This window comes from Quercus suber, unplaced genomic scaffold (assembly GCF_002906115.3).
Source record: "Quercus suber isolate HL8 unplaced genomic scaffold, Cork oak 2.0 scaffold_1154, whole genome shotgun sequence".
NCBI classification, from domain to species: Eukaryota; Viridiplantae; Streptophyta; class Magnoliopsida; order Fagales; family Fagaceae; genus Quercus; species Quercus suber.
This window is the reverse complement of record NW_027070554.1, coordinates 13,785-26,284: the sequence shown is the minus strand read 5'-3', so window position 1 is coordinate 26,284 and position 12,500 is coordinate 13,785. Positions and strand designations below refer to the sequence as shown.

The following is a 12,500-nucleotide window of genomic DNA, read 5'->3' as shown; positions in this document are numbered from 1 at the left end:
TTGGACTCTAAGCCATCAATCACCAATAAGAAATGATATATGTAGGGTCAGTTTTTGCGGCCCAAGCCCAAGGAGGTATGGATTCGGAACCCACTGAGCCCAAAACAATAAATTTTGTAGAGAGTGGGCGAAAGGGCTAGGCAAATAATGAAAATAACAGTATTAAACAACAACACCAATGCGAGAAGTTGAATTAATGTGCTCTCGGACTAATATGAGTATTCTGTCCGAAGAGATGTTTTTCATTGATAATCAAAGGTTACTATTTCTGGAGCTACAACCATCTAATATTTCCTTTCTCTCTCCTGTTTTTCCTCCCCCTTCTATCAGGGGTACCCTTCCCTTATATAGCATTACCTTCTTACATCTCCTACGTCCACTTGTTCATCATCCAGGCTCCCACTTGAGTACATGTCCCATCATCCCACCTTTAGCCTTATGTGAGTGGCGGTAGCTGAGAAAGCACTGTTCAGGTGTCCTGTCCACATAAATGCGGCCAGAAAGGTAGGTACAGTGCATTAAATGTGGTGGTTGAAGTATGCCTCCTTGATATTTCTCCGTTGCCGTTATCTTTATGTGTGTCCGAGGTTCCTCTCCCTCTTGACACTTGTCAAATAGATCACTTGAACCTCCCATACTCGAGCTTGATCAAACCTCTTCGGATCCGAGGGCTCATGACTACTCGGACATATGAGCATCTCCTCGGATGGAATACGTGTTCATCTCCAGGCATCCCCATTGGCGTGGGCATCCGACTGAAAGCCCCATCTCCTCGGATGAAGAGTGTTCTTCATTCAGGGCCTTGGGCCCAATAAGTTGGGCTGGGTTTTTCTCCCCCACAATATATGTTCCGTCATGTGCATTATATAGGTATATAAATATCTCTACATAGTATAGAGAAATGATACAAAAAATATAGTTAAGCCTTAGAACAATTTCAGCACTTGAAATTTAAGAGCATGTTTAGTAGACTATAGTGGTGATTGCATAAGAATAGGAATAAGTATTATAAAGAATACAAGGGGTTGTAATGTAATACTTATTACTATTTATTTGTTTGGTAACAACATAAATATAGAATCTTGAAAATAATGGAATGTTTAAATAAAAATTGTCTAAATTGTAAAATTAGAACAAAACTTAAGATATATTTTAGGAAATATCTTACTCATATAATTATATTTCCTAAAAATATATATATTTTTTTCTAAAAATTTGAAAGAAATATAAATTATTTTTTATGACTTTTTATTTTCATAATTGTCATGTATATATGGAAAGTTTGTTTATTTAGAAAATTATTAATTTTAGAAATTAATACACCTACTAAGGAATAAGGTAATTATTGGATACTATTGAAATACCATAAATGCGTACTCTCTACTCTGACATAACTATGAGTTCTACTAATTAAATTTATGGTGGAACTCACAATTCAGGTGAGGGGGGGGGGGAGTACGCATTTATGATACTCCTGAAGTATTCAATAATTTTCCCTAAGGAATAACTATTACAACCCTTTTCGAGAGAAATGGTTATTCCTCTTTTTTTTTTTTTTTTTTGAAATTGTTTATTCCTCATTTTAAAGAATCTTTATTCATAAGGAATTACTATTTCATGTAATAAATATATAACCAAACTATTAAATAGCTAAACCATAAAAATAACTATTATATTACAATGCCTATTACAATCTACCAAACATACCATAAGTCATTGTTGTTGTCCCTTAGATCATGTGGGCAAACTAAAAACTATCACATTATCACTCCATAGGGACCAAAGGGATAAGTTTAAGTTTTTTAAAATCTAAAATTGATCATTTTAGGTATCTAGAGGCTAAAAATAATTACTTTATTAGGAACTAAAAGCAATCAATTTAAACCTCTAAAACTAACATCGTTAATGGGACCACACATCTTTAAAGTAATGGTCACTCCACAAGTACAAAATTCTTGTAGGATGGGAGGATTTTGGGGGGACGCAGGGGGAGGGAGGGGAAGGTAGANGCGGCCCAAGCCCAAGGAGGTATGGATTCGGAACCCACTGAGCCCAAAACAATAAATTTTGTAGAGAGTGGGCGAAAGGGCTAGGCAAATAATGAAAATAACAGTATTAAACAACAACACCAATGCGAGAAGTTGAATTAATGTGCTCTCGGACTAATATGAGTATTCTGTCCGAAGAGATGTTTTTCATTGATAATCAAAGGTTACTATTTCTGGAGCTACAACCATCTAATATTTCCTTTCTCTCTCCTGTTTTTCCTCCCCCTTCTATCAGGGGTACCCTTCCCTTATATAGCATTACCTTCTTACATCTCCTACGTCCACTTGTTCATCATCCAGGCTCCCACTTGAGTACATGTCCCATCATCCCACCTTTAGCCTTATGTGAGTGGCGGTAGCTGAGAAAGCACTGTTCAGGTGTCCTGTCCACATAAATGCGGCCAGAAAGGTAGGTACAGTGCATTAAATGTGGTGGTTGAAGTATGCCTCCTTGATATTTCTCCGTTGCCGTTATCTTTATGTGTGTCCGAGGTTCCTCTCCCTCTTGACACTTGTCAAATAGATCACTTGAACCTCCCATACTCGAGCTTGATCAAACCTCTTCGGATCCGAGGGCTCATGACTACTCGGACATATGAGCATCTCCTCGGATGGAATACGTGTTCATCTCCAGGCATCCCCATTGGCGTGGGCATCCGACTGAAAGCCCCATCTCCTCGGATGAAGAGTGTTCTTCATTCAGGGCCTTGGGCCCAATAAGTTGGGCTGGGTTTTTCTCCCCCACAAAATATGTTCCGTCATGTGCATTATATAGGTATATAAATATCTCTACATAGTATAGAGAAATGATACAAAAAATATAGTTAAGCCTTAGAACAATTTCAGCACTTGAAATTTAAGAGCATGTTTAGTAGACTATAGTGGTGATTGCATAAGAATAGGAATAAGTATTATAAAGAATACAAGGGGTTGTAATGTAATACTTATTACTATTTATTTGTTTGGTAACAACATAAATATAGAATCTTGAAAATAATGGAATGTTTAAATAAAAATTGTCTAAATTGTAAAATTAGAACAAAACTTAAGATATATTTTAGGAAATATCTTACTCATATAATTATATTTCCTAAAAATATATATATTTTTTTCTAAAAATTTGAAAGAAATATAAATTATTTTTTATGACTTTTTATTTTCATAATTGTCATGTATATATGGAAAGTTTGTTTATTTAGAAAATTATTAATTTTAGAAATTAATACACCTACTAAGGAATAAGGTAATTATTGGATACTATTGAAATACCATAAATGCGTACTCTCTACTCTGACATAACTATGAGTTCTACTAATTAAATTTATGGTGGAACTCACAATTCAGGTGAGGGGGGGGGGGAGTACGCATTTATGATACTCCTGAAGTATTCAATAATTTTCCCTAAGGAATAACTATTACAACCCTTTTCGAGAGAAATGGTTATTCCTCTTTTTTTTTTTTTTTTTTGAAATTGTTTATTCCTCATTTTAAAGAATCTTTATTCATAAGGAATTACTATTTCATGTAATAAATATATAACCAAACTATTAAATAGCTAAACCATAAAAATAACTATTATATTACAATGCCTATTACAATCTACCAAACATACCATAAGTCATTGTTGTTGTCCCTTAGATCATGTGGGCAAACTAAAAACTATCACATTATCACTCCATAGGGACCAAAGGGATAAGTTTAAGTTTTTTAAAATCTAAAATTGATCATTTTAGGTATCTAGAGGCTAAAAATAATTACTTTATTAGGAACTAAAAGCAATCAATTTAAACCTCTAAAACTAACATCGTTAATGGGACCACACATCTTTAAAGTAATGGTCACTCCACAAGTAAAAAATTTGTAGGATGGGAGGATTTTGGGGGGACGCAGGGGGAGGGAGGGGAAGGTAGGGAGGCCAAGGCTAGGGTTCAAGTCTCCAAGAGAAAGTTTAACACACATATACACTTAGATTAAGTTGGAATAAAATTTCTATTTTGTATAATAATAAAAAAATTGTTAATGGGATAAAATAAATTAGTGACCAACAATTTATTTTGACATTTATTTTAACATGTTATTCGAGAGAAAATTGTCCATTCCTCGTCAATCTTCATTGCTCCTTCCACTATCAACTTCCAAACCCACACCCAAGAATATCTTGATCCATACGGATCTCATCTATTCATACATAGACTCCTTAAATATACATTTGGGCTCTCTTAGAATTATCAATTTGATGTCACACACACCCTTTAAGTGTGATATTGGTACGGGAATCAAAGGATTAGTGCAACGTTGAAGGTAACATACTGACATTCGATAGAAACTAAAAATAATAAATTATTCAAGTTGTAAATGAGAGATATTTTGTCCCATTACAAAGAACTATTTGATTTTTTTTTTTTTCCGTTCAAAGAATTTACATGATACACCTAGACAATCATTTCGAGGATTTAACCTAAATTGTGTGAAGTGATGGTATGTGCTAAGTCTCAAATCGAGTGTTTACTAGGTAAGATATCAGGGATGATTACGAGAAGTCCCATTGTAACTTGACTAATCTTTTTGGGGTGGAAACACAATTTGACTAATCATTTTGAGTGTTTACTAGGTCTTACAAGGGGACATGTGGCTCTTAAGGGAGTGGACTATGGGACCCAAAAGTCCAAAAGACCTCTTAAGTTGGGTGAGGTGAGGGGGGACCAAGTCTTGATTGAGTCTCACATGGGCAAGGTACAGGGAGTTGTGCACTTTATATGGAGTCCTTAGATTCTAATTAGTCTGAGAATTTAAGTGAGGGAGATTATGATACCCCAAATTATGCAGATTTGATGACATGTGCTGAGTCACTTGTGTTTAGTGACCTAACGTGCTAGTTTTATCCTGGTGGCATATCCTAGAGGTTTTTTGTTATACAAATATACGTACACATTGAAGACGTGCCTACCAATACCTCGCAAAAGAGATCTCTTCACAATTATGCAATATATCTGTTCTTAAAATAGTTGTGTTAAAACAAATTGTATTCATGCAGAGCTTTCGGTTTCTTTTGACTTTGTTATTATTCTCAAAGACTTAGTTTATATGCCATTTAACACTATCCTAGTACCTAAGTACTTTTCCTTTATGCAATTCTCTTTTAATTTTTCATTCTATATAGTTAAGTTGTGCATCGTCTCTTATATTTCTGATCGGATTTTGTCTCCAGCCCATTAGTTATTAACGTGCTCCTACCTATTGGGCCCAAAAAAACATTAGAAAATGTTACCATGCTCTGCCTATATGCCCAATACCCAGGACATGGTACTATAAATCTATGATGACAAGTCGCATTGGTATCTTTTTTTTTTTTTTTTTTTTTTTTTTTTTTTGATAAGGTCGCATTGGTATCTTGATTTCATTGTATATCTCATTGTGTTAGGCCAAATCATTATTTATTTACTATTAATTGTCACAATTTAGTCAACAGTTTCAATGGCTGCATTCCACCCGCCTGCATTTTGGAGTAAAATGAAATCGTTAGTTGTTAGGCCAATTATTATTGTGTTGGAAGATTTTAATGTCAAATATTTTGGTTGTATTTGCAAATATTTCCATGTGGACTACCTACAAATTCACCAGTAAGGCAGTAATGCTAGGACACAAGTTGTCTATTTTTGTTGTGGTTGTAACATTTTTGACAATTCACCCCAAAATACAAAATGTATGTTTACCTACAATCCCATAAATCTTGCAACTGTGGATTGAATAAAAAGTGGTAGTAGACTCCCTACAAATTCAAAAAAAAAAAAAAAATGTTGTACTACAGTGAGTATAGGTGCTAACACAACTTTTAATGATTGGCATGATATAATCATAAAAAGTCATTCACATAGATATAAGAAGGTAATAATCTCAATGGAAAATCTTGAACTCTTTTACACTGCAGCTAGATTAGCCTATAGCCAAATGTTAGTTCAGAAACAGAACATGCAAACATTTAAACAATGGCATTAGCGGCACTTGCAATCCTTGGCCATAGATCAGCACACTCCTTTCCAATTGGCCCAGTAATAGCAGACCCTGCAACCAGAACAAAACATGAACAAAAAGAGTTCGAACTGCTATTCAATAAAATAATTCCACGTTAAATGAATTACATTCATGATCCCCTAAACAACAAATAATAATCAAAGATGAAACAAATAAACTACATGCTAATTAGAAACATCTTTCCTATATCATAAATTGTACTCAAATTTGCCAGCTCAAAATGGCATTCCAGCATACATATTTCAACTTAAAAATAATAATGCTTGCTTCCCGCCATATTGCTTCCAAATTCCCCAATTCAAAATGGCTAATCAGCATTCATTTATTACTTATTCATATAATGAAGCAAGTGAAAACTACGAAAAATTCACTAAGTACAGTTGTTATGTTACAGCATTCTATCTACCTCCTTTCCTCCATTTCAATTATCCGCATGAAACTGGCTTCATTTTTTTGCTGGAAACACATCATATTTGTTCCACTTTGATCCTTATGTATGTGTTAGATCACTTTTTTTTTTTATAAGTCCAAGCAATAGGTAAAAAAAATGGAGTCAGAAATCTCATGTGGAAAAGTGCAGCTCATAGCACCAAGGCAACGGTGCTGCGCTAGCAAAAAGATTTTCATCATTCTCTTCAACAAACAAAACAATCTTTTTAGTTTAAAAACAAAATGATGTAGATGAATTATACCAACCCTTAGGCCTCGTTGATGTACATAACATTCTCTACAACAAGTCAGTAAAGGACCAATGGGTTTGAGTTGATGCAATATCATGTTATATCACATGTTTTAACCTGCTCATATCAGTTTAGAAGTCACTTGACAACCTGCTTTCTTTAAATCTCATAATAAGTCAAACAAAATCAAAGGTAAAACTAGACACCTAGGTTCTATGTAGGCTCAAATTCAATCCCACTTCAACCCATTAACTAGGCCTTTTCTCCTCCTTTTTCTATTGGGTGTATATAATAAGATAATTCGTTTTATATGTTTAGACATGTCATAATCAAAAAAACTATAGTCTGACTTCAGGATGAAGTGTACCTTTCATTTAGCCCTTGGGGTTGACAATAACACCAGCATTATCTGCAATTTTAACAACAGTTCATGATTAGAAAACTTGACGAATAGAAAAAGACTCTCCTATGAATATCTTGATGAAGAAATAAGACAATTTTAACAATAAATGCAAGAGGTTGTTACATTTTCTAGGTGATCTTCAGAAAAGCATGCAATAAAATCTATACTATAGGTACTAGTTTGGATACATGATCCATCAGAAGCAATCTTTAAGAAAAGCATGCAATAAAATAAAAGGCCAAGATGCATGTAAAATGAATACTGAGAAAGAATGCATCTTCAGCCCTAGTACTTTTGGGTAGTCATAAAAGAGATTAATTAGTTCAACTCATCCATTCATGATTGCCAGACCACTGCAATGACATCATATTTAACAAGAGTACACATCATAAGTAACAATTCTTTATTAAACCCATAGAAAAAGTGCAATTATAAGAAAAAATATACCAACGATATCGAACATCCAAAATAAAAGTTTATCCTACATCAAGTCAACAAGAACATTACAAAATTAATCATTTTCAGTATATCTTTCTATTTGTAAGTTATGCACCTGGGAGGTCTTGAACCCCGGACCTCAACCGCCACCTTCCTCTTACAAGGGGTGGAGAATGGAGATATATCAAAACACAGCCTATCAAATCAAGAAAGCATTTTCAAACATCACAGCCATAAATAAGGTTTTATTCATTCGTTATCTCAACAACCAAACAAATCATATACACATAAAGGAGAAAAAGCAACCTTCAAAGTACATAAACACTCCACCCTTTCTGCGCCACGGCTTGCACTGCCTCACGATAACAGCAGGCAAGACCTTCTTTCAGAGATCAGGCTTCCCTTTTCTTGACAGTGGCCATCACCATGTCACCAACACAAGCAGAGGGCAAAGCGGTCGAGGCCACCCTTGATTCCTTCACTGAGATTATGTAGAGGTTCTTGGCCCCTGTGTTGTCCGCACAGTTCACTGTTGCTGCCACTGGAAGACCCAGAGACATCCGGAACTTTTTCCCCGCGTCCTGCAAATCAACAAATACAAAAACAACCAGGGAAAGATGAAACAAACCCCTTATCCCCTTTTTTGTCTTGAGAAAAATTTTCAATAAATATAAACAACCAGGAAAATGACCAAAACCACTATGCTCTTTTTGGCCCTTGGCAAAAAAAAAATTATGTAACTTAGAAATTCAATACTCGGGACCCATGAAAACTAAGAACCCCACTTAATTAATCCCATTTCAACTCAAAGCATATACTTCCACAACAATTTCTCAGGTTCTCCTAATATAAAACTTATCCACAGTTTGATTCCAGAGAAAATGTGGGGAAACATAAGAAAGTTAAAACATTTAATGCTTAGAACAAACCCCAAAAAAAAAAAAAAAAATTCCCACTTGGGTTTCACAAAATTAAACTGTATTGATTCATAGAGTTGGTTTCAAAAAAAAAAATATATATATATATATATTACAGAGTTAATGTCTGAACATTTATGAGCTTAAAGTGATGGAAATGGGTTTTTTGTTTTTTGGTTTTTTTTTTTTTTTTTGGGGTTCAAGTTTCAAACTTTTTCTACGATTTAATCAGAGTAAGATAAAATAAATTCCACAAAAAAAAAAAAAATGCAAGAACTAACGATTAATAAAATGAAAAGCAAAGCGAAATTCAAATGCATAGTATAAAGAATATATGCGTTTTGAGACCCAAAAAAAAAAAATCTATTTACTGAACAGTGGCAAACACAGAGTGGGTACCTCGTTTCTTTTTCTTTTTTTGATACTGGGTACCTCGTTTCGACATGGTTGACTTGAGACTTGGGATTTGAAAAGAGTTCAATCAAAGGTTTGGAAGGGTTTTTATGAAAAATATTTAAGGTTTTTAGTTTGGACTTTGGGCCGCATAGCTTCCTCGGCCCATTTTCACCAAATTTCGGACTCTTTCTTTTCCTGTAGCCCATTTAGGACAGGATTGGATTTTGGGTTGAAACAGGTTGTTATTCCTTTGACCTTTCCATGAACTTTAACAGGCTTGTGTGTGTATTTGTTTCTCAAAATAAATAAATTAATAAAAAAGCTTCAAATATAAAATTTGATAAACACATAAATATTTAAGTTTATAATTTAATTAAAAATTCAAATAGTAATTAATTTTACATAGAAAACCATACATATATTGATGGGATAGCAAAAATTACCATCTCTAATTTGTCCATAGGGATCGTCCATGAGCATCAGTTAGCCAAACGTTTGAATAAACCACGAGTAAAAGAGTCGTCCATGGGCAAAGCACATGGACGATCACCTAACACCATCTATGAATAAAATAGTCGTCCATGAGTAAAGCACATGGACAATCATACAATACTTAGGAAAATCCTCAAGAATAGTCTCACTCGTGTATGGAGGATTCGAGCCACAAAACCTTGTAGCGGTTACTCAACCCACAATTATCACCACAAATTCCTCCAAAGTACTTAACTTCCACCAACAGTTGTAACTCATATAACCGTTGAGGAAGTTATGTCAAAATTCACTGATTTTCACGAATTTTGGTGAAGTTATTAAGATTATAACCGCTCCAAGGTTCTCTATATAAGGACCGGTCTGAAACAAATCAAAGTAAATGCATTCTAAGATTTTACTTCTAAAAAGTTGAAGCTCTTTTGAAAGAAACTAACTTAGCCATCAGAGGGTGTTTGGCTGGTCCATCCCGACCCCTTTTGATAGTGTGTTCATCTTTGCAGTCTCTCACAACAATAATTATCCCATCGAAGCCGGAGCATTCAACCTACTGATTCTACGCAACATCGTATACCATGAAATAAGTTTAAAATTTTCTATAAACTAAGCATACTTTTAGATTAACTCTTTACTAAAAGCTATTTATTTATTGGTTGAAAGTCAGCAAAATTATAATTGTGCTTGAAAAAATATAAGGCTTTTAAAAAGCTTTACATAAGCAAATAAGCTAAAGATTGAAAGAAAAAAATACTATTCCAAACCTAAGTCATATGATATATACAGCTTTAAGAATAAAATATAGTAAGATGTTAGGTAAAGAAAAAAAGTAAATAATTATGAAGAAAACCTATAATGTACTTACAAAAAAGCTACTTAGCCCACGTTTGGATTGCACTGAAATTATTTCAATGCATGCGTTTGGCATTTTTGTATAGGTCCCGTACATTGTTCACATTTTTTTATGGCATTTTTCAGCAAATCTAACTTTAAAACTGGGTCCCACAGTACTATTCACATTTTTAAAATTTATTTCACTACAGTGTTTTCAGTTTTCAACAATAAGCGGTATCTAAACAAATCCTTAATGTTGATAGTAAATTCAACACTGAATACAGTTATATTTTAGAACTTCTTGTCAAGTTGACGAGTAATGTCATTAGTATTTTCATCTACAACATAGAAAATTAATATAACTCTAGTACAAACATGGATTGAAAATAAGCCAATAGAAAATTAAGTTTAAAATTTTTATAATAAATGCTTGATGAGTCAATTGGGTCAGGTATGGGTCCAACCCAGTTAGGTTTGGTCCAAAAATTTATTGGACTAAAATAGTTTGTTCTTCCTATGACTCATACCCAATTTTTCTTTGGACAAAATTTAGTTACAAAATTAGTTATAGTTTTAGGCTACAAACTTACTTAATATCTTTTTATTGGCAGTGAATTTTGACTAATTCACCATTGGATTACATATTCTTCTTATATCCTTCATGCTTGCAAAATTTCAAGAAAATTAAAGATCAATAGTTATGTAATCAATAAATTTTTTAAATTGTAAGTTTTTGTAATTTAAAATTATGCACAAAATAATAGCTTATAGATCATATAGTAAATAATATCCGATTAACACAAAATTTAATATGTGTATTAAGAGCATAAAAAACATGCAATTCAACGGTTAGATTACGGTTCGATTTTCAAAATATGTTGTAATATTTATTTTATTGAATGACTTTGTAACCTTAAGTTACAATCAATTTTGTAATTAAACTTTATCCTTTTTCTTTTGGGTTCAAGTAGGTTGTCAAGTTTGGGAAGGATATCGTGTCCAAGTCCAATTTTGATAGGTCAATCTATAAGTAGGGGAAATTATTTTTTAAAATGTCTCAAAAGTCCAATCTTTTAAAACATGTGTGGGTCCCATATGTTGTATAGTGGTCTCATGAAATTGTCTTATAAAATACCCATCTATACCAAATAAATGTGTCTTCCTTTTTCATTTTCTTTCTAGTAAAAGTGGCAGGATTGTTATTGTCAATAAGACTAAATTGCAAATTACATGCACCCTTAAAAAGTTTGGGAAAATTTTGATTTTGTCTCCTAAACATTAAAATTTTGATAAAATCTCTTGATATTAAGGTTTGTTCTTAATTGCAAACCTTTTATTAATGTATGTATTGAGATGTTCCTTAAGTGACGCCTAAGATTGTCATATATGCTACATAGACCAATCAAATCATGCCATATCAAATAAGATACCAAGTAAATTAAATAACATTAAAAAAATTTTAAAAGTTAAAAAAAATTCTAAAACCCAAAATTACATAAACTTGGAAAAAAAATATTTCCTTTCCCCTTTTTTCTTTCCATTCAATCAAAACCCAATAATCTTAATCTCCAATAAGAAATTAAACAAGTGACTTAGAATCACTGCAATCCCCTTCAAACTCTCACCAAATTATTCACTATAGTTTCAATTCTGAATATAGCATTTGATGCAGGGTGACAATCATCGTATTTTTTTAAAATGATTTTTTTAGAATATATTAGAATATTCTCATATATTAGTAAACTATGATTTTATAAAATATAATGGGCTACTATAGTTTTGTAATACCCAGTCATATGTCTTTTTGGACTGCCTGCCAACAACTAATTTTTTTTTTTTCATAAGTTCATTTTCTTTAATGGAACTTTCTCTTTTGAAAAAAAAAAAAAAAATCTTTAATGGAAGTCTAAATAAAATGCAATGGATGAATGGGTATGGGTGAAGATTCTTTCTAAGTTAATAGGTGTGTTGTGTGTAATTTATCTGATAGAGATTTTTTTTTATTGGTTAATATTCCTCAAATTGACTGAACTTGCCCAAAATTCACCCATAGTATCAATTGATAAGAATCCTTAAAACATTCAAGACTTTTTCGTCTTCTTTTTTTTTTTTTTTTTTTGGTGGAGAAAATCTAAGGCATAAAAACCATTATATAAGTAAGAGCCTGTTGCTTCTCAAAAAAAAAAAAAAAAAAAAAAGTAAGAGCCTGTCCTCTTTATTCCCTAAAGTGCAATTCTTTTTTTGATAGATCCCTAGAACTTCCTCT

At 33.0% G+C, this 12,500-nt stretch overlaps 1 pseudogene; it reads right to left on the bottom strand.

The window, feature by feature from the left end:
* Nucleotides 1–5,937: 5,937 nt before the first annotated feature.
* Nucleotides 5,938–8,988, bottom strand: LOC112025794 (large ribosomal subunit protein uL14x/uL14z/uL14y-like; annotated as a pseudogene).
* Nucleotides 8,989–12,500: the final 3,512 nt, after the last annotated feature.